Below are 22,386 nucleotides of genomic sequence, written 5' to 3'. Positions count from 1 at the left end.
TGAAGCCATTTTCTTTCACAATCACATTGTTATAAAAATGCTATAAGTATGACTTTGCATTTTATCACCTTTTAATTGGGTCTCTGTCTCTTTAAGAAGCTTGAGCAATATACCATTAATATTACATTGACAATCATCCTTAGGACTGTTGAACTGATTAGTAGTTTGCATGATGATCTCAGCAGAGAAGCAGCTTCACCAGCTGTTTGCTAATGGCTGCTGCCACTAGTCTGGAGGAGCTGGGCAGAGGAGGGTTGTTAGAGGATTCTTCAAACATGCATGAAGGAATCAAAGCAACACTCCAGAACAACCTAAAAACATGACGTAAAGCTTAAAAACGTTTATTCAACATAAAACAGCCCCTTTGTTTAATTGTTGGATTTGAAACTAACTTCATTGTGATGATTTTTTTTTTAACAGAGACAATAAAACCCAAATAGGTATGTATATTTCTTTAATGGAAAATTTATGAAAATGTGAGTTTGGAAAAGCAGAAGTTGGATTACATAAAGGTAATTCTGCAAACGTCTTTCATGACTAGTAATGAACTACAGCATTCATCCTATAAAATACAAATGTTGTAGGTGACCTGCATTGTTTTACGTTTACAGTAGCAAAATGTTGATTTCTAACTTGCTCTGGAAGCGGTCTGAATGTTCTGTGGCTGCAGCAGACTGCAGGTAATCTGCAGCGAGAAGGTTTCAGCAGTCTGTGATTTAATTTAATCAGAGCCGTGCTTCTATGAAGTCCAGTTCACAGAAACTCGGAGGGAGTCGATGAGCAGTCTGCCTTCCTGCTGCTTCTGTTCGGCAGACGAACACGCCTCGCTGCAAGGCAGAATTAGCTGCACATCCTGGCTCTTTGCGCAAGAAGCTCTCAGACGGCTGAGAGTCTGATTTCTTTAAAAACCTTCAGCGGTATCCTCGATTCAAAGCTGTAAATAAGAAATTCTTTCAGATTCTGTGGAGGGGAAAGGTGGGAGATGCAGAGGACGGGAGGGCGGCTGTCAGCGGTTTATAAGGCATTAGAGGACGGAGAGAGCAGGCAGCAGCCGCTGATGAAACTACTGTGAAATATTTGAGAGAGAAAGAGCTGATAAGTGTTGGGGGTTCATATCTAAAACTGTCTGAAAATGTCAGTTTCTTTTTACTCATTATGAGTCAAACTGCTAAAATGTTTCTTAACGAGCACAAAACTGTGACAGACGAAATGTTTCTAATCAATTAAAGGAAATCAGCGACAGCAGTCAGCAAAAATCTCCCAAGTAGGAGACGGATGACGAATTTTAGGAGAAGTTGCAGAGAAGAGATGAATGTCACGGAGGAAATGAGTCTGGGGAACATAACGTTGTGTTATTAACTATCCCATTACTGTTCTGCTGCTCTCTGTTGTTTTCTAATTGAGGGAATAAAACGGTTCAATAAAACGGTTCCCAGCAAAAGTTTTCAGACGTCCAGAACTTTAATGATGAACGGTTTCCCGTCCTTTTTACAAATAAAAATCTAAAGTCTGGGGTGTGTTTGTAGCCAAACTAAAAAACTTTTCCTCAACGTCTAACCAGTGGATATGCATCTCTTTTAATTAGTTTTTAGAAAAGCTAATTAAACACAGCATAATGCAGCCACTGCAGTCAAATGTTATCTTTCTTCCGCTCACAGCAAAGAGAGATACATTTTAAGTGAGAGCTAATATTCATACAACCCAATTTTGGGTTTCAATGTTGTCCAAGGAAGTAAAATCTGCTCAAGAGACCATTTCAGAATGAATTATTGAATTTATGAGGAAGAGTCAGCACCGTAAATATGGATACTTTCCTAAAATGTGATGCATTTGCTAATTTAGTAAAAGCCGAGTAAAATCTTTGGAATGCTTTTAGGTTATTTATTGGTAAGGATAAAAAAAAGTGCAAACATTTCTTCACATTGGTGTCCTGAAAGTTGAACTCTAAAAGGTTTTGGGCCACAGTCACATCCGAATGCGACCGAAATCCGATTTATCTCACGGCAGTCTGAACGGCCCAGTTCTGATGTTTTCAACCCCATAAAATAATCTGATCTGTGCCACGTCCACATGTGGAGCTAATAATCAGATACGGATCCAAAAGTTTTCAAAGTGTCGCATTTTATCCGACTTTAACATAAATTATGTAAGACATGCATCAAAATTCTGCATCAGAAATCAGTAAATCAGGACATAAACAATGATTATGAATTTATGAAAGAAATCTGAGTCGGTGAACTGAATGACATCACAATCCCACCTCTCAGCTCCAACGTCTTTACAAAGTTTCAGCCACAAAAGGCCTTTTCCATTAGTAGTGTTTTCTTTCATCTTGCGACGATACTGTTATCAATAACTCTAAAATCGATCCATAAACAATAATATCACTTCTGTAAGAAGAGTGCTGTTGAGTGACGTCAGCGCTCTTCTTCTGCGGAACTGGTTTGGAGTTGGAAACTCTTCACACTGAAATCTGATGCTGTCGCATTAATTAGCAGCCTGAAGAAAAAAAAAAAAAAAATCATATTTCAGGAAATAAAATAGCAACTGAGCATCAAAATCTTCTGTGTGGATGATAAGAGTATTTCCAGTGTTTCCCAGTAAAACCAGCCAGGTGTAAAACTCCACACACTGTAAAACATTTGAGCTGCATCTAGTTGTGTCTTCTGTCTTCTACTCTTACGGTCAAATAAATTTGACGAGTTTTAGATTTTCAACCTAAATGTGAGAGTTTGTGAAAGATAAACTTACAGCAGTAAGTTGTGTTAACTTTTTATTAATTTAGTTGAATAAACTGGAGTTTTTAGGTTAGCACTTAATAAAACGGAAAGAAAAAGACAAGAGTGGGAACTATTTCCCAGAATGCTTAGCACCATGTTTTTGTATCCTGAGATGGATACAAAAACATTGATCTGAATCTTGTTTTGTTTATTTTATTGCCCATTAATGAGGATAATGTCCTGTTCTCACTAAATATTTTTGAGCAAATTTCATTGCAATATTTAATAAAATTAATTAGCAAATCAGAAATGTTATTTATGCCACTTAAAACAAGAATTTAAATTATTCAAAAGGGAACTAAGTAGTTATAACTTGATGTTGTGAGTGAAACTAATAGAGAAATGTTTCCTCTTTAACTTTCTTTCTTGCATATTGTGAAATAATTATTTGGTTTAAATTGCAGCATTAAGGTAAAACTCACAATTCAAAATGAATGAACTTAAAAAACAATATTTAGACAACTTGTCTCTTGTTTTTAAATCAACTTCATGAACTTTTCTTGTTGACTTTAATTTCATTTTCAAGTGAAATCACCTTCAAATGTTTTAGCAGATAAATGTAAAAACACAACGGTGTGTGAGGAAAACATAACAGGAACTCAATTCTCACATGTTGGTTTATTTGTTTATTTGCAGGTCAACATTAGTCTCAATTAGTAGAGATTATTCTTCCAAACATTACAACAAAAATCCTTTTCAAACATTTAAAAAAAGACACAAAACACAAAAAACTAAACTCAACATTCACATCAGCTGCTACAAAACCCACACAAACTGTTTCTACACTGTTGAGTGAAACCAGCTGATGGTTTCACATGTTTCAGCTTCACATCATCAGTGCACGCAGTCAGCACATTTATATGATTATCCCTAAAAGCCTGGCATTGTTAATGTGACACAAACAATGAGAACACGCACACACACACACACACACACGGCAGAACGCTGAGCTAAAAGGATGACAGGAGAGCAACATGAAACAGAAACAGGGAGCGACGGGGAGCTGAAGATGGAGAGGAGAGTGAGGTTTTTCCATGTGAAGGGCTTATGTAAGCGTTCTGACGGCGTTCGTCTCCGGAGACCGCCGCAGATCCTCCATTTGCATACAAACACAAATTATCCAGACAAAGGACACACACTGAAACCAGCGTCTGCCCGATCGCACCGAACAAACGCACAGCGATGGCGGATGTGGCGAAAAGTCAAACGTGGAGTTAATCCTGTTGGAGCAGGTTTCCATCAAACAATCCATCTGAATTAGTTTTTACAGAGATTTTTAGTCGAAGCTGCATTAAAATGGTCAATAATTGGTATTAAATGATCTCTGAAGAAATTATTCTTGCAGGAAAGCATTTTATTGTCTTGCTTTTAGCTATAAATTCGAGTTAAATCAGTAGAAAAATGTTTGTCGAAACTAGTTTTCTGTTTCGTCTCACACTTTTTCAACTTGCATGCATTCACTTGCCAAACATGAACAGATTTTTTTTGTTTCAGTCGAACACAAAGTGGTGCATAACTGTGAGCTGGAAGGAAAATAATACATAATTTAAATTATTTATTTGCAAATTAAAGTCTGACAAACAGCTCCTTTTACTCTGATAACCCTAAATAAAACCAGATGTTGCCTAATTAGCAAACACAACACTCGTGTGATTAGAGCTGCAGCTAATGATTACTTTAGTAATCAATTATCCTATTGATTATTTGGCCGATTAATCAAATAAAAGATTTGGCAATTTCTGCAGATTATTTAACCACTACAGTATTAGAATTACATTAAAAGACCCTCCATAAGTGGGCGTGCCGTGGTGGCGTAGGGGTTAGCGCGACCCACATTTGGAGGCCTCAAGTCCTCGACGCGGCTGTCGCGGGTTCGACTCCCGGACCCGGCGACATTTACCGCATGTCTTCCCCCCTCTCCCTCCCCCTTTCCTGTCAGCCTACTTCATGAAAAGGGACACTAGAGCCCACAAAAAGACCCCCTGGAGGGGTTACAAAAAAAAAAAAAAAAAAAAAAAAAAAAAAAAAAAAAAGACCCTCCATAAGTAAGTAAAATAAACATTTTAATGCCTAAAAGAATCCAATAAAATAACATTCCTTTAGTTTAGTCTTTCTCAATTGTACATTGATTAATTTATGTGTTAATCGATTATTCATTTGATAAAAGATGCTACACAGGAGATTTTTTTTTCTTAAATCTGAAAGCTTTTTTAAAAAAATGTCCTTCCATCAAATCTGATAGGTTCAGTAATTAACCAATTAATTCAGTCCTGCTAATTACACACCAATAAATATATTTAAATAAAATAATAAGTGACAACTCTGTTTACATTCCTGCTTGTATTTATTTGAAGATCTGTTTTATTTTCATAAATAGCAAAGAGTTTGTTGTTTTTAAATGCATTTTTATTTCTTTTAATCGTCCAACTCAGTGGCCAATTACTTGGATTATGTAACGGAAATCCAAATCAGTGACGAAGCTTTAAAATGAAACCTGTCCAGACGCTGAACGGTGATGGATTCAGAACCGAAAGCAGCGTTTTCTCCATCCGGATCCGTCTGAGTCCGGCGGTTCGGTCGTAGATCTGAGTGTTTTTGTGCTGCAGTGAGACCGATCAGCATTCTCCAGAGGGATCAATGCAAATTACATCTTCAATAAACTATCCATGACTCTCTGCGATCAATACATGCGTCTCCACACACACACACACACACCCACACACACAGAGCTCTGCATTCCAGACGCCGCCTCTTCTCTAAATTATTTCCTCTTTCTTTGCTTTTCTTCCATCTTTACCTCTTTTTGCCTCTTTTCTCTCTTTCTCTCACTAAAGTTTGGGCTTCGACTCAGCAGTTTCCAGAGTTTGGTAGTAACTAGTTACATTTACTTCAGGAGCTTTTCTGAAAAAATGTACTTTTATGAGTATTTTTACTATGCTGTACTTTTTACTTGAGTAATTTTATTATGAAGTATTTCTATTCTTGAGTAAAATGTAAAAATTCACCAGACAAAGAAACACATCTGCAGTTTTAGTTTAGTTTTTTTATAGAAAGATTAGGAAACATTTTCTTGATATTTTTTGTTACTTATATGGAAATTATTGTCATTTTTGTCCTGAAAATACCACAATTTCCACTTAACTTTATATTTTGGTGCATGTGATGTAATTTTTTTTCTGTTAAACGCTTGATAATTTGATCAGTTACTCAGTACTTGAGTTTTTTACCAAATACTTTTTTACTCTTAACGGCTTTCTTGAACGGCTACGGTTTTACTTTTTCTTGAATAAAAATATGCAGAATTAGCGCTACTCTTGAGTACTTGAGGACTATTTTTGGGTACTCTGGCCACCTGAACCAGTTTCTACCTAATGTTTAAATCGCTTCGCACATGCCGCAGCTTACCCATAATGCCGAGGGCCTTTTAACGGCGAATAAAACCTCTGATTGGCTGTTTGACTCACAGGAAGTAATGAAGTACGTCCAGCTGGCTGGCAGGAAGGTGTAGGAAAGAGGCCGATACTCTTCGCAACACCTCTGCAGAGCCTTCTGGGCCGCTCCGGATTAATGGGAAGATAAGTGTGAAAAAGAGAAGAAGAACACGGGAGGGCTGGAGTGTGTGTGTGTGTGTGTGTGTGTGTGTGCTGCTGTGCTCGTTTCTATGTAGGTGTGTGCTGTTTATGAGGATTGTTTGGTTTGCTCAAAGAAAAGCTTTTTGTTCAGTCTGAGTAAAGATCGGTCCTAAAAGAGATACAAAAACAGAAAAATACTAAATCTACCTGCAGAATCTCTCAGTTCTTTGATTTTACATATGAGGACAATAAAAATAAAATTATACATGTTCCTTGCTGTCTGTTTAAGAAATCTGTGTGGGAAAAACAAGTAGACCTGCAACTAACAATTACTTTAATGAAAAAATATTCCAACAATTAATTGATTAATCGGATAAAAAATAAATTACGCTCTGCAGATTTTTCCTTTTTACCACTTAAACCTTTTTTAAACAATATTTAAAAATACATTAAAATGTGCAAATAAACAAATAATTCATCTTTTAAGTAAGAAAGTAAAGATTTTATTACCTAAAATCTCATAACAGCATTTTTTAGTGATAATTTCAAAGTCGTTCCACAGATTCTCAGTTGGATTTATGTCTGAACTTTGACTACACCATTCAAGCATATAAATATGTGATGCTGTGCTTTTTAGGGCTGCAACTAACAATTATTCCAGTAATTGATTATTCGATCGATTATGCTGCTGATTTATTAATTAATCATGTAAGAAAATTGCCACATTGTGCAGATTATTTATTTCACCACGTTGTATAACGTTTTTTATACAACGTTAAAAACACATTAAAAGATGCAAAGAAAGGATAAATTCCTTTTTTAAATGAGAAAATAAACATTTTATTGCCTAAAACTTAGTAGCAGTATTCCTTTATCATTTCCAAATCATTCCACAGATTCTCAGCTGGATTTTGAACTTTGACTACGCCATTCAAGCATATAAATATGCTTTGGTGGGCTCTTCAGTCCTGCAATGAGCAATTATTCTATCTATTATAGAATAATAGCTAGATCCATTATCTATTATTCTATAATAGACAGAATAATTATTGATCATCAATCGATTAATCAGGGGTAAATTGGCATGTTTTGTAGATTTGTCATCTAAACCTTTTCTACAATATCAGAAATACTTTAAAATATGCAAATAAATACTTCAATTCATTTTGTAAACAAGAAAATAAACTTATTATTACCTAAAACGTAACATCTTCTTAGTGAACATTAGATCATTCGTAGCAAAAGATGCATCTGCAGCGCAAAAATCTCAGACCCACTAACTAATCAACTAACTAATCAACCAACTAATCAACACACCAGCCGGTGTGTTGATTAGTTTTTGGATTAACTGATTAATAATTGGAAAGCTAAGCATAATTAATAGCTTTTTACAGAATTTGAATCAGATGAAGCTAAAACTATGAGAATATTCGGTTGTCACGTATTCACAGATGCATTTTTATTATTTATATATTCTTTACAGTTTTGGCTCAATTACTGCTCTGAATATGTTGATTTTTTAGAAATTAGTTTTTTTTTCTGAGTCTGAACATTCTAGCTAGTGATTAATCGATTACTAAATTAGTTGATTAATCTCGATTAAGCCGATTAATCTTATAAAACAAACTTTTTCTCAATTTAATTTCTCTTAATCATTCTTCTATATAGACTCACATTTAAATAGTGGTAGCTCAGCAAATTGGAGAAAAAGCCAGAGAAACAGGATGAAATCATTGTTGATAAACCAATACATCAAACACTGCTTAGTGTGTGGTTTTGTTGTTAATAGTTTGGGGGTGCGTGTGTGTGCGTGTGCGGGTGTGTGTGTGTGTGGTAATCCATTTTAGAAGAAACAGAAGAAAACTTGGCGTTTCTCCAAAACAGCCCAGATGCATCTACTTTCCTCCTCTGTTGCAGCAGAAAAACAATACAAAACCTAATGCTAATGATATTGATAATGCTAATGCTAATGATAATGCTAACGCTGGTGCTAATGCTAATGCTGGTGCAGGGAAACATGAGCAGATCAGCACAGCAAAGGCAGCACTGTGTTTTACTGTAAATATGGGACGTTACATTATTAACAAATGAGGAAGCTAATGTTTATTAACACTAACTAAAATATTACGTTTTAGCTCATTACAGATCGCTAAATTTAAACAATCTATTGTTCAGCAGCCGTTGCTTTCTTTTTCTATTGTTGTCTGATACTTAAACGCTGAAAAAAGTAAAAGGTTTGCGCCAACATGATGTCATCAGACTTACAGGATGTCTGAAAACCGTCTCAACAAATTCAGGAATTCAGGAAGGACTTCTTTAAAAACATTGACGGCCTTTCAGTCAAAACACTCGGGCATTTTGTGGATCCGGCTGCCCACCTCTTTACACTGACTGCTGCAGGAAAAGGATGTGATGTAAAGAAACCTGCCGGGGAAAGCAAAGAGTAATTTTCACATGTTTGTCGGTTCCCTCAGTGTCGTTTTTGGAGACAAAAAATGGAGAAAAATGAAGAAACAAAATGTCAGCAATACCTGAAATGAAGATACGAAGAAGCAACGGGGCGAAAACAGGGCAACAGAAGAGCTGAAGTTTGTTTGACAGTTTGACAAATGACAGCAATCAAAAAGAGATGGGGGAAGAAATTAATCACAGACTGGAACTAGATGGAGGTTTTATTAAGAAGCAGCAGACATGAGATGGAGAGGGGAAACGCCCAAACCAGAAACAGAAGGGATCAAAGTTTAAGACTGTTTTTTAAAGTAATAAAAATAATTAGAGATTTAATATGTTTCTATGGTTTTAGAGCATTTTAGACAGACGTGTTAGTAATAAATGATGGTCACAGATACATAATTATTAATGATGAGACTTTATGTAAATTTGTAATTAAGTCAATTTCAGGGTCTGTATTTAATTAGTCACATTTTAATCCAATGTTATGAACAAAATAAGCAACATTTTCTATTCAAAAGCCTTTTTACTGCTAAATTATTGAATAAATAAAATCGTGAGCTTAATAACCAAGATATTTATTATTTTATATTTTATTTTTATGTTTATTTAACCATCAATGCCAAATCCAACTGTTTCAGAAACTTCTGATCTTTGATGAAATTTCTTTGTAAAAATATTTCTGTCTGTGCTGCTGCTACATGTTTAGCATTGAGATGCTATTTTAGCCTTGAAAAGCTTCGCTAACTCCGTTTAGCACTTGGATACAACAATAGTCTTTTCCAGCGTTTATCACATTGTGTTTTAATTCATCCCCATTGGGCCAATAGAAGCAGCTTTATCATAAATTGCTATTGTTAGTGGATGTAGGTTGTGCATCAAGTTTACAGGCGTACCAGAAACGCACTACAAAGGTTCCGGCTTGGGACATTTGTTAAAAAAAAAACAAAAAACGATTTATTGTGTTAAAATCCATTAAAGTAATTGAAAGTCCCAGCTCTAATAATTAAAGATGAAGCAAAAGCAGTGGTGTATTTTATAAGAAAAGCCTAAAACAAAACAAAGTCTAATATTTCTCCCTAAACAGATGTTTAGAAGGAGTTTGTAAAAAAACAAATTCCGTAGATTGATGAGACAAACGTGGACGTTTTTTAGACGTACCTGTCCTCTTGCATTTGACATTAAACCAACACATCATTTTAAAAAAAAAAACATCATAACAGTCAAACACGGTGGTGGAAGTGTGATGCTCTGGGACTGCTTTTCTGCTTCAGGACCTGGACGACTTTCTGTGTTTGATGGAACCGCAAATTCTTCTCTCTACCAGAAAACCCTGAAGCAGAATATCCAGACATCAGTTCATGACTTTACGTTAAAGCTCGCCCTGTTTAGTCCACTTCTTAGTGGCTTAAACTAACAAAATAAAGAGTTTGGAGTGGCCTAGTCAAAGTCTGGACTTGTATTCAGTCGAGATTACCTTAAATAGGCCTGAAATATTTTCCATATGGCTCAAATTAAAACATTTCTGCAAAGACAAGCTGGTCAGAATGGTCAAAAACAGATTTCCTGCTATAGCTAACAGCTAGCAGTAGCTGCTCCGTCAGTTATTAGGTTTTAATAAACCGGCCTGGTTCTGTGCCCACATGGTGGTCCAGCCCATTTCTATGTGTGTCTCTGTGTGGATATTGAATCATTTAAAAGTCTTTTTCTGTCCTTGGGGCCGGAGTTACCTGCAGTCTTGCTAAATTATACATTTAGAGCAGTCTCAATAATAAATAGATTGCGGGTTGTTATCTCTCCAGGGTCTGTTTTAGTATAAATACAGGCTTTATTGCGACCGGTAACGCTGTTTGGATCCCGGCCCGGTCCTAATGAGGCAGAACGAATCGTCCCAAACAAAAGCAAGTCGATGCGGCGTCCTAATAAGGTCGGCAGCAGCTGAATAATATATCCACCTGCATTTTTTGTTGTTAGTTTTATTCATTGCTTTCTGAATTATTGCTCTAATTAATCATTCAACACATGTTATCACTCTCGGATATTTACACACAAACATCTACATGAGGACATTCTGTTTTCCCTTCGCTACTCCTCAAAGATCTCATCTAAAACTCAGACCTTTGACCCTAAATATAAATTTTAACCTTTAGAAACTCTTTGAAGTGACAGGAAAGCTTTTAGATGAGGCAGACTGTCCTCGTTTTTATGTTCTTCACCTCGGCCTGATCCTCACAGGCATCACTCAGCAGCTGCACACACACATTAGCTTTAGCTCTGTTTGGAAACAGCTTTTTGCGAATTGTTTCATGAAGCTGCTGCAAATTGCACACATGCACAAATCCACAGAAAGTGTCACTAATCTGATCAGCAGCCAAACAGGAGAAAGTGGGACACCGAAAGCTGCTGCCGGATTTTTTTCAACCTGTCTCTTCGCTTTCTGCATGCGGTTACGCAACGCGCTTTTCTTTCTGTGTATAACCTCGTAGTGTCCGCTTCTGCTTTCTATTTCTGAGCAACATTGATGTATTTCAAGCGTTTTTCTTTTTGTGCTAGAATGGTTGTAAACCTCTGTGAAAAGTTAAAATACAACTTCACGCTGATATAACCCAGTTATACCTTTTTTTCTTACTTTCTTTTGCTGTTTGTCATTTCCAAACGGTGATGAGTTGATTCTTTTGCAGGTTTCTGAAAGGCTATTTTCAGCGCAGTGCGGTTTTAATCGTTTAAACTTCATGCCAGTGTGCTCCGTTGCTGCTTGAAATGAACCGAGCTGAGTAGGGGGAGTGGGTGTATGAAAAAGAACTGGCACCAGACAGATGAATAAAAGTTATGCAAAGAGGCGAATACAATAAGAGAGAGGACAAAACTGTAAAAATGTGAAGCAGAAAAACTGAGCACTGTTCATGAGAAGCTGCAAAAAAATATAAAAAACTAAAATTGGCAAAAGAAAACTCTGAATACCAACCTGAACAAACCGTCCCCAGGTTTAAGACATGGTAGTGGTAGCGTCATGCTCTGGGGGTTCGTTTCTCCAGCAGGAACAGAGAAGCTGGCCTGATTTGATGGAAACATAGAACCAAGAAGCTGCAGACGATTCAAGACCAAAACATGCAGCCAGAGCTGGTTTAGATTAAAAGATGTTCATGTGTTAGAATGGCCCAGTCAAAGTCCAAACCTTTATCTAATAGAAAATTGCAGTTTCCATCCAATCTGACATGAGCTTCAGGTAATTCTGTGAAGTAGAAACAGCAAAAGTTTCAGTGTCTAGATGTGCAAAGATCCCCACGGTTTCACATTAATATTTGAAATAAATGTTTGAAACTGTCATTTTTAATACACACACACACAAGTATTCATTACTCCTTTTTTGCTTTTTAAAGACAACAGAGTCCTTTATTTTTTCTGCTCTTATGCGAACAACTAAAAGCAGCATAAATACTTCTATAAAACCCTGTAAATATGTGAATAAGAGGACAGAAACCTCAAGTGTGAGCCCAGAAAGTGAATTAGCGTTAGCGTGACTTTGGGTAAGCCGATTGCCTTTTTTTTAACATTGAGGGCAGATTACATCATGCTGTAGAGAAATTAAATTACCCAGCACTGCTGAGTGTATTTCTGAGATCACAGCAGAAATTGGCCTATTAATTGAATTAGCTGGGAAGCGGCTTTTTGGTAACGCAGTCAGAGAGACTGAGGTTCAGGGTTTTACAGCAGGTTAGCTCTGCTTCCCTTCCTGCGATTTGCTCCTTATTTTGAGCCTAGACGTTTTCGGTGATGGTCGCAGCAGGAGAAACGGGGCGACGCAAAACATGTTCATTACTTTTTTACACAAAATCATTTTTACATAATGAGATTTCGGCTGTTTTAGGGCATCTTGTCACTTCAAATCCAAATAAGCTGCTTTTGGCCAGCTCAGCGTTTACGCTCTCATGTGAAAATGGCTGCAAACAGAAGCGCATCTTTCATTAGTATTTTCATTAGCATTAGTTTTTGCTGCAAGTAGTTTCTGGATGGTAAGTGAACAAAAAAACATTTCTCTCGAGTTCTGCTTTGGTTGCTAGGTGACGGCCTGGGCTGGCTGGGGTTGCTAGGTTACGGCGCAGTGTGACTCAACACTAAGGAGAATTTTGAAACGGTTAATTTTCCAGACAGCAAAAACACATGAACTTATTCCCAGAATACGGCTGGGTGTTTGCTCTTTTAGGCGCTTGTGCTGTTTTTAGAAGCAGCAGGAACACAAGCAGAAGTACAGAAATATGAAAATATGTGTTTTGCATAATAAGTTCCTGGTAGCAGAACAAGCAAGCAGCTCAGAGCTGACTTTCCTACTTACAACATTAACTGAAACATCATTTTCTATGTTTTCATCATGGAAACAACTTTGAATTGTTTCTAACACAAAAGTTTTGCCTTAGGTGCCACAAAGCAGCCCGGATTACAAACCATCATATATGAATATTATTATTTCCTCTCTTATAACCTTTTAAATAATATTTAGCTTTTAAAAATTGGATAAAAAGCATTTGTTGTACATTAAAGGACAATGCTGCAGTTGTTTAAATCTTTCTTATTATCTCTGCTGCCTAAATACAGCAGGTATCACTGGAAAGCATGCTATAAATGTTTTAGTAGAACAATCTTTGGTACAAAACTTTCAGCAAATGGGTTTTAAAAAAGGCCAGCGGCCATCTTAGACAAAGTCCAAAATGACACTCATATATTTCTAGGTGATTGTGCTGCAAGTGGCTCCTAAATAGCTGCTGTTTTCCAGTTTCTAGCCTCCAGTTTGCCCAGATTAGATGGAGCAGAAGCGAAGCTCTTTAATTTTACAGCCATTACAGTCATTTACAACACATGGCTGCCTCTTCACTAAATGTGCAACGCTTGGCAAACTTTTAAAGCTGGCAGCAGTTTGAATATTTAAAGCGCCTGGACTGAGACCTCAACAGTCGACAGAGTTAGCTGGATGTGAGAGCTTTGAGTGAGAGTCTGACATTTGGGCTCATAATTCAGATCTGTTCTGCAGACAAACGGAGAGCAAATGTTTGGGTTTGTGTTTTATCCCCTCTGGTAACTGTGTTTACATTCTTGTATTCTCTGTGTGGTGGTGGCAGCGGTTCTTATTGTTTTATTAATGAAAACGGGACAATTCCCTGCAGTCTGCAGATCCATGTTGCCTCATTCAAAATGAAAGAGTGTGTGTGTGTGTGTGTGTGTGTGTTTTGTTGGGTCTAGAAATGGCTTGGCTTTGTGTTTAACTGACTGGAAGATGGCTATTTTTAACCTTAAAGGTACTTCCTCTAACCGTTTATGGGCTTTACAAAACATTACATTTTTTGCACAAAATCCTGCTTACATCAGGAAATTTCAGTCTGCTCAGTCCTGCCTACTTTGAAAAGCAGATGTAGAGCCTTCTGCACAACCATCAATAATGTAGCAAGCAGTTTCTGGATGGTTAGTCAACAGCTAAGCTTGTTGCAATAAACAATAAATCAATTAATCGCATGATAAATTAACACTAGCTCACTAATTTCCATTTGCATGAATTTTGTTGTTTTTCTCTTTCTCCTCTTTCTACCAAAAACTGAATAACAAAAGTCTTGAGTCTGGCTCTTTGGTTTCAAATAGACAATTTAGTTTACTTCATAGCTCATTTTATTTGTTTTTTCTGTTGTTTTCTTTATTTATTTTGGATTTCTAAAATGTATTCCAATTCCAGTGTTAAATGGAACTGGAATACATTTTCCACTGCTCCTGCAGCATTTCACAATAATAAAAAGCAATAAACTTAAAATGCAGCATTAGCATTTTAAGTTTATAGAATTTTGAGAATGTGTTCTTGCATTATTATACCATTGAAAATGGCTTCAAAACAACAATGCTTTTGTTTATCGCAATAACTTCTGAGACAATTTATCGTCTATTAAAGTTTGTGACTGACAGGCTACAAAACAACAAAACACAGCAGTCAGCCAGCTGACCAAACATGCTCGAGTTCCGCTTTGGTTGCTAGGTAACGGACTGGGCTCGGCTGGTCACATTTGTTCGAAATGTGATTCAGCAATTTTTGAGGTTTTTTTGAAACAGATCATTTTCCAGACATCAAAAAAACATGAACTTGTTGCCAGAAAAATTGCTGGATGTTTTTGTTTTTATTATCATTTTTAAGCGTTTGTGTTGTTTTTGTAAGCAGTAGAAACAAAGTACAAACACATGCAGAATTTGAACTTTTTGCATAACAGGTTTCCTGTAAAGTGAAGCAAAACTAGAATACAAGCAGCTACTCATATTTTTGTGTTTTATTACCTTACGGTTTATATCGGTGAAGCGGTTCCTGCATTCTTCTGAACATCCATAACTTTCCCTTCACTTTTTAAAGCCTCTTTACGTTCCTCCTTCTTTGCGTTGCTACGTTCGACCCTGTCCAGTGTGAACAGTCTTGTGTTGGTGTTTCAGCAGCTCGTGGGTCAACAGCCTCTACCTGTCCGTGGGCGAAAGCAGAGCTGCAGTCCTTGTGTAACGCCTGTCCTGCCCGGTGTCACGTAACCTGCAGAAGTTGCAGCAGCAGCGGAAATGCAAATTATGTAAAACCCCCATTCGTCCTGCTGCGCTGAGCGCGGCTGCTTCACTCCAGCAGGTTATCATGAGTCATCAGGGCTCTGCCGGCCCAGCTGTGAGCAGCTCAATAAACTGCAATTTAGGACCAACTTTTCCAGTTGGATAGTTTCCCAGTTTTCCGCCTCGCCTCGAGGATCCACCGGATAACTGTTTGCATTCATTAATGATTAGGAAGAGAAGTACTTTTGTTTTTTGTTTTTTTTGTGCCTTTGCTGCTGCAGTTTATAGAAGAAAAGATAAAATAAGAAGAATATATTAATAAGAATGATGTTTAGCATCAAAACTGTTTTATTTTTTTGGTCATTCCTGGATGGTATCCACTGATTTTATCACTTGAGAGTCTGTAGGCTGCCAGCAGGGCACATTTCATGGAGTGTTTTGTTCCGGCTGTTGTTGTGTGGATTTGGTGCATGTGTGGGTGTTTTTTGTTTTAGCTGTCTGCAATTTAAATGTTTTTTTTCTGCTTTCTTTTTTAAAAGACTCTCAAATCAGTCTAAAAGACGTGCAACACATATTTCCAAATAATTTCTCATGATTTTTACTTACTTAGTTATACTTATATTTATACGTTAGGCCCAAAACTGTCCCTCTCATAAGAGAGATAAAAACATTTCCTTTTTTTTTTTCTCTTAAAAGTATAAAATCCTTTCAGCTGCTTCAACCATAACATGGATAGAAAGGTATTTTACTTCCTTACTTAAAATAATTTTTTCTTTGCTGTTTTGTAACAAAAGTTTCTTTTTCTAATGGGAATGACTCAAAACAGCCTACTTGTTGTAAATTTGACATGTTTGAATCCAAAAATGCAGAAAAATATGCAGCCGTCTTTTGCACACAGTTAAACTAGTCCAAACAAGAATCACCAACGTGATAAACAGAAATAGTGAAATGTAAAATGTTCAGAAAATAAATACATTTAGATTAAATTATATGAAATTTGAGTATTTATAAGAATGTTCCAGACAGTTTCTATAATATTTATTTTCATTTTGGTGAAATTTTGTTTTAGAATTATTCTACAAAACACTTTGATTTATTTTTGTAAATAAAATGTACTCAGATTGACGTGATGTTTTAAATCAACCAAATGCAAAAAAATAAAAAATATTATAAATACAATAAACCACTCTCCACTTGTGGTTCAGTATTTTTGACTCTTTCTGTAAAATTATTTTCAAAAGATCCTAAAATGTTATGTTAAATTATTGACTGGCGTTTGAAAAGCAGCCAATCCGGGAACAGTATTTGCTTTCCTGGACTCTGATTGGCTGAACCTCCAAGAGCATAAATGAGGAACACTGTAAATATTAGCTTCTGGGGTGGAACTCCACTGTGTGTATTAATGCATATTAAGGTATATTTAGTGGTTGTAGTATAACATTTTGAGAGGGAATCTCAATATTTATGGCAGTTTTGGTTCCTAACCCCGTACAAATATCTTTGTTTTCCCTTACATTGGAGGTTTTTCAATTAATGTGCTAACAAAAGTATATTTTTTTACTTTTTTGATATTTTAGGTGACTAAAAATGATGTTAAAGAAGATAAATTATCAATTATCAATAATTATTGTTACCTACATACAAACAAAAGTCAGACTAGCATAGCTTAATTTATGCTCGCTGCAATCTTTCAAAAGTTTGTACCTTGTTCACTTTGATGTTTGTTCAAACTATAATTTACAATAATTTAGATTTTAAGAGTTAAATAAAAAAATTATTTGATGGTGAAGTGTAATTTTCTGTCACTTTCATTATTTTTCTTTACTGAAAACATTCTTGTCTACGTCCGTTTAAGCCATTTCCAGCCGGCGGTAAAAGCAGGGTGTGTTATGTAAAGCTGCTATTGGACTAGCATGAAAGCGTATGGTTTTCTGTGCTGCAGGCACTCTGAGATTAAGTTTGAGACTTTATCCTGTGCCGTTTTCACACCAGTGCGCTGGCCGGCTGGGAGAGAGAGGCAGCAGAGGAGACGGAGCGCGGTAATCAATTTAAGATGGACCGGAAATTTATCATCTAGTTGAACGGTGCTTCCCCAGTTTCCAGGAGTAAAATGACATGAAGTAAAAGAAAACTATTAATGGAGGGAAGCATAGTTGGGTGAACAAATCACCCAAAGCATCAGTGACGCCCGTATAACTGCTAATCTATGCTAAACTAGTCAATATATTGGCATTAATATCTGTATTATCTCAGGATTTTGACTGTTTTTCCAGATCAGGAGTTTTGCAAGTCATATTTTATGCACCAGTTATTTGTTTTTGGTTTAATAAGAAAACGTTATATGTTTATAATTAATATTTTCTTCCAAAATTGAATGTGATTATTACCATTTGGCACTATTCCTCAGTCTTCACCATCATTTCCATTATTCATATTTGAGGCATGACAATGCTCAGATGGCTGAGCTAATCATTAAAAATATGGTCAAGACCTTCAACATGGATAAAGATGCTTTAAAACCTAGGAATTGATTTTTTAAAGATTTATTGAAGAACAATAAATCTTTGTTTATTGATTTATTGTTGAAATTGGTCACTGTGACCTTTCAAATTGAATTTTAAAGAAGGACGATGATGAGTTACAACATCGCCTTTCAGGGGGAAAAGTGAAGACTGACCCAAACTTTGTTATAACTGGGTTTTATTTAAACTAAAAGGCAGACAGACTGATGAAATTAGATATTTAGGATCCCCACAGACAGTTTTAACAGGGGTGACCAGGTCTGACTGATGTTTTTATGGAGACCTGTGAAGAAACCAGCTGCATTTCTATTGACTATATAATTGCGCAAATTGGAATTATGAACTTAAATTCACTTAATGGAAACATGGCCATTTTGGAAAAAAGTCATATTTTCGTTAAACTTCTTGTGGTGAAATGAATTGGGGTTTTGGCTGTATTGAAATTGGTGTATTTCGCAAAATTGCAATGGAGAAACTTTTTTGTTATCTGATCAACAAACAGAAGTTACTACTGGTGAAAACGACAAAGAAGATGACAGGAAGTGTCAGAAGCATGATTTTGTGTTATGACTTATTCACGTATGATTTTAGTTGTGTTTCTGAGCCGAATATCAACAAAGCTTTGCACACATTTGTCATGGAAATTAATGTGACTAAAGATAAACATTTCTTTAGTCCTTTAATCCTGGAAATGTTCTTCATGTGACAGGAGGCCAACTTTATAACTGTCTTTATGTGGCTCTCCATCACTACACCCAGATTTTGGTCCCAAAAATTCTGGCTAATTCTACCCAGAGTTGGGTAGTAACTAGTTACATTTACTCACTTACATTTACTTGAGTAACTTTTGTGGAAAAAATTTACTTTTAGAAGTGCTTGTACTGTACTCTTTACTCTTAAGTAAATGTATTAAAGTATCTCTGCTCTTACTTGAGTGAAATTTCTGGATTCTACACTAACTGAATAAAAAACGATTTTTTTTTTTTTTAACCAAAAATTCACCAGACACAGGCACACACCTGCAGTTTTTGTTAAAGTTTCAGACGTTTTTTATTGAAAGTAACTGATGTGGAAACATTTTCTTTTTGCCCTTAAAATACCAAAATTTCCACTTAACCTTATATTTTGGTCCGTCTGGCCATGTTATTTTTAAAAGTTACATCATCAAACAGACCAAGATATAAAGTTAGGTGGAAATTTTGGCATTTTAAGAATGAAAATGACAATAGTTCATATAAGTAACAACTTTAACTGTGTTAAACAAAAACTGCAGGTTTGTGTTTGGTGAACTTTTGGTTCGTTTTTCATTCCGTGGGTAGAAAATCCAGAAATGTTACTCAAGTAAGACTAGAAATACTTCATAATAAAATTACTCAAGTAAAAGTAAAAAGTACAGCATAGTAAAAATACTCCTAAAAGTATTTTATTTCATAAAAATTACTCAAGTAAATGTGACTAGTTCCTTTGATAACACTTTATTAGACGGGGTGTGCATAAGACTGGCATGACACTGTCATAAACATGAAGGAGTCTTTATGAATGTCTATGACTGCTGTCATGAAGTGTCATTAAGTAAATAATGACACTTTTAATGCAAAGTTACTCTAAATGTTGCATTGAAATGCCATTAAAAGTGCTAACTTTGCATTATTTTGTAAATAATGACACTTTAATGCAAAGTTGGCACTTCTAATGGAATTTCAAGGTAATTGCTAGAGCAACTTTTGATTAAAAGTGTAATTACTTACTGAATGACACTTCATGACAGCAGTCATAGTCATTCATAAAGACTCCTTCATGTTTATGACAGTGTCATGCCAGTCTTATGCACACCCCGTCTAGTAAAGTGTTACTGTTCCTACCAAACTCTGCTGAGTCATTTCTTGGTCGGCTACTTTTTATTTCTTCTAGAGGAAAACCTTGTTGAAGTATCACTACTCTTACTAGAGAAAAATCTCTGGATATTTTACCCTCCTCTGGTAACACCTGCACCACATTATTGCCCCTGGAGCCCAACTTTGGAGCAACCTGATCGCCCACCACTCACTGATTCACCGATTCCTCCTGGACTTTGTGTTTATGTTGATCATCCTGCGGCTCCCGGCTGATTTCCACTGACCAGCGATGATGAACACACCACCCACCGTCCTCCATCGCGTTATGCAAGTGAAGCTGATCCGTAGGTTGGGTTTAAGGTGCACTGGTGGTTTCTAATGCGCCTCATGGCACCAGAACACACCACTTCCTGTCAGAGGCGTCCATTTTTTATTTTCTGTCAGACGTAATTTTAGAAGCTGTTTTGAATGAAGTCAAACTCAAACAGGTTTGGTAAATTATGACACAGATGTTTTCCAGCTGAAACACAGAGAGAGAGAGAGAGACTCTGCTGTAGCTCAGATCCTTCATTAGCATACCGCTGCCATAGGAACAAGAAACGAAGCTGGAGACGAGCGAGAGAGAAAAGAGAACAGGGAGAGGAGAGAATAAGGAAAACAGACAAGAGGAGGGAGGGATGAAGAGGAAAAGGGATGGAGGAGGGCGAAAAGCAGTGAGAAATGTATTAAATATTAAGGAAAGATGGAGTGAAGGAGAAAGAGGAGGATGAGGATTTCTGATTACTGGTGGAGAGAAAAGAAGAGAGGAGTTAAGAAGGAAAGAAACACCAAAGATGAAAGGAAAAGAAGAAAATCAGACTAAATATAGGTCAAGAAAAGAAAGGAGGAGGTGGAGGAGAAGAAAGGGAAAGGAAGGACTTTGGAGATAGACAGAAAGAAAGACAGAAAAATAGATTAAAAGAGAGAGACACAGAAGAGAGAAAGAAAAAAGAACAGGAGATAAAAAAGAGAGGGAGAGAGAAGAGATATAAAGAAGGAAAGAGAGAAAATGATGGAAGAAACACAAAGAGAAAGGAGACAGGGAAAATGGGAAAAAAAGAAAGGGAGAGAGAGAGAAAAAAGGCAAAAAAGAGAGAAGAAATAAAGAAAAAGAAGAAAGAGACATGAGAGGAAGAAAAATGGAAGAGAGAGAGAAATAGGAAAAAATAAAGAGTGAAAAAGAAAGGAAAGAGAGAAAACAAAACAAAGAAAGGCAATGAGAGAACGGAGGAAAAGGGAAAGAAAGGCAGATAAAACAGAAAAGGAAGAGAGATTAATAAAGGAACAGAGAAAAAAGAAGTAAACAAAGGAACAATACGATTTTGAGGAGAGAGTGAAGAAAGCAAAGTGGGATGTGAAGGAGAAATGGTGAAAAGGCAGAAGAAGAGGAACACTGAGGATGAAGAAGAGGATTAGAGGAAGGGATGAGAGAGGAGGCGATGGAGGGACGAGGAGGAGGTGAAGCTGCAGCAGGCTCCTTGGTTTGACTTCTAACACATCTCCTGCTTCCTCCCGTTTATCCTCTTCCTCTGCTTCTATCGTGTCATCTGTATAATTAAATACATGCATTATCCAATTTTCTCGCTCACATTCTGGCAGCGCGCGTTACCCGGCGGAGGTTCAACAAACCGCTTCTGTTCAGCGCTAAGGTCACAACCCCCATCGCTCCCCGAGTCTGAAAGACGAGGAAAAACTCAAACCCAGAGCAGAAACTCCACAACAAAGTTCTCATATTTAGAGGTTTTTATTAGAGACAACTCCTCCACAAAATCCTCCAAAGACGGCCAATTGTTTTCATTTTTCTGCTTTTACATGTTAGACAGATGGAAGATCAACACTTTTACACTCAACGCCCAAAGATTGAAAATATCCCAGGAAATTAACCCTCAATATCTTCATTCATTAAAGTTTTACCTGTGAAGACTCTTCTAATAGTAAATAAAAAAACCTAATCATTTAAATCTGCTTTTTTATATATAAACATCACTGCAAAAAAATCTTGCCAAGTATTTTTGGTTTAGTTTCTTGCACAACCATCTTAGTTGTGCAAGAAACAACTAAGATGTTAGTTGTTACTTGTTAGTTAGTTAGACAAAACTAACTAACAAGTAACTTTTCAGCAACATATAGAGGCTTGTTTTACGTAAATAATTCCTTAATATTGCTGAAAAGTTAGAGTTCCACTGGCGCCGTTACCTAGCAACCCCAGCCAAGCCCACCCGTCACCTAGCAACCCAGTTCCAGTTCCACTGGGACGTTTCACTTTTTCACATATAAGTGAAATAATTTGCCAAAGAACTACAGCTTTTTAATCAATATTAAGCAATTATTAACTTTAAACAAGCTCCTATTTCTTGCTGAAAAGTTACATTATAAGTTTTGTTTTATTTCAAGTGTACGAAAAAATCTGCACTAAAATTAAGTCTTTTTGAAGTGAATCACCTCGGTGAATTTTGCAGTGTTTGAAAGAAGCTGCAGAAAACACAAAATCTTATCAAGTATTGTTGGTCTAATTTGTAGTGCAAATATCTTAGTGTGCTTGAAATGAGACCAAACTAACTTATAAGTAAGTTTCCAGAAAGATATAAGAGCTTGTTTGACTGAATAATTTTTTAAAATTGATAAAAAA

At 36.4% G+C, this 22,386-nt stretch overlaps 1 protein-coding gene and 1 long non-coding RNA gene across 2 annotated transcripts in view; one reads left to right on the top strand and one right to left on the bottom strand.

Annotated features, from left to right (window-relative positions):
- The window catches only part of trpc5a (transient receptor potential cation channel, subfamily C, member 5a), a 137,613-nt gene that overhangs the window by 80,391 nt on the left and 34,836 nt on the right, over positions 1-22,386 (top strand). The window lies entirely within an intron of this gene.
- Positions 6,790-15,530, bottom strand: LOC116732889 (uncharacterized). Its single transcript, XR_004341902.1, has 3 exons — positions 15,110-15,530; positions 11,769-12,035; positions 6,790-8,776 (listed from the first exon to the last, which is right to left on the bottom strand). It is a non-coding gene; the product is annotated as an uncharacterized LOC116732889 (long non-coding RNA).

The sequence above is a fragment of the Xiphophorus hellerii genome, chromosome 14, assembly GCF_003331165.1.
Source record: "Xiphophorus hellerii strain 12219 chromosome 14, Xiphophorus_hellerii-4.1, whole genome shotgun sequence".
Taxonomy (NCBI): domain Eukaryota; kingdom Metazoa; phylum Chordata; class Actinopteri; order Cyprinodontiformes; family Poeciliidae; genus Xiphophorus; species Xiphophorus hellerii.
The sequence above is the reverse complement of the archived record's forward strand: the minus strand, read 5'-3'. Positions and strand labels throughout refer to the sequence as shown.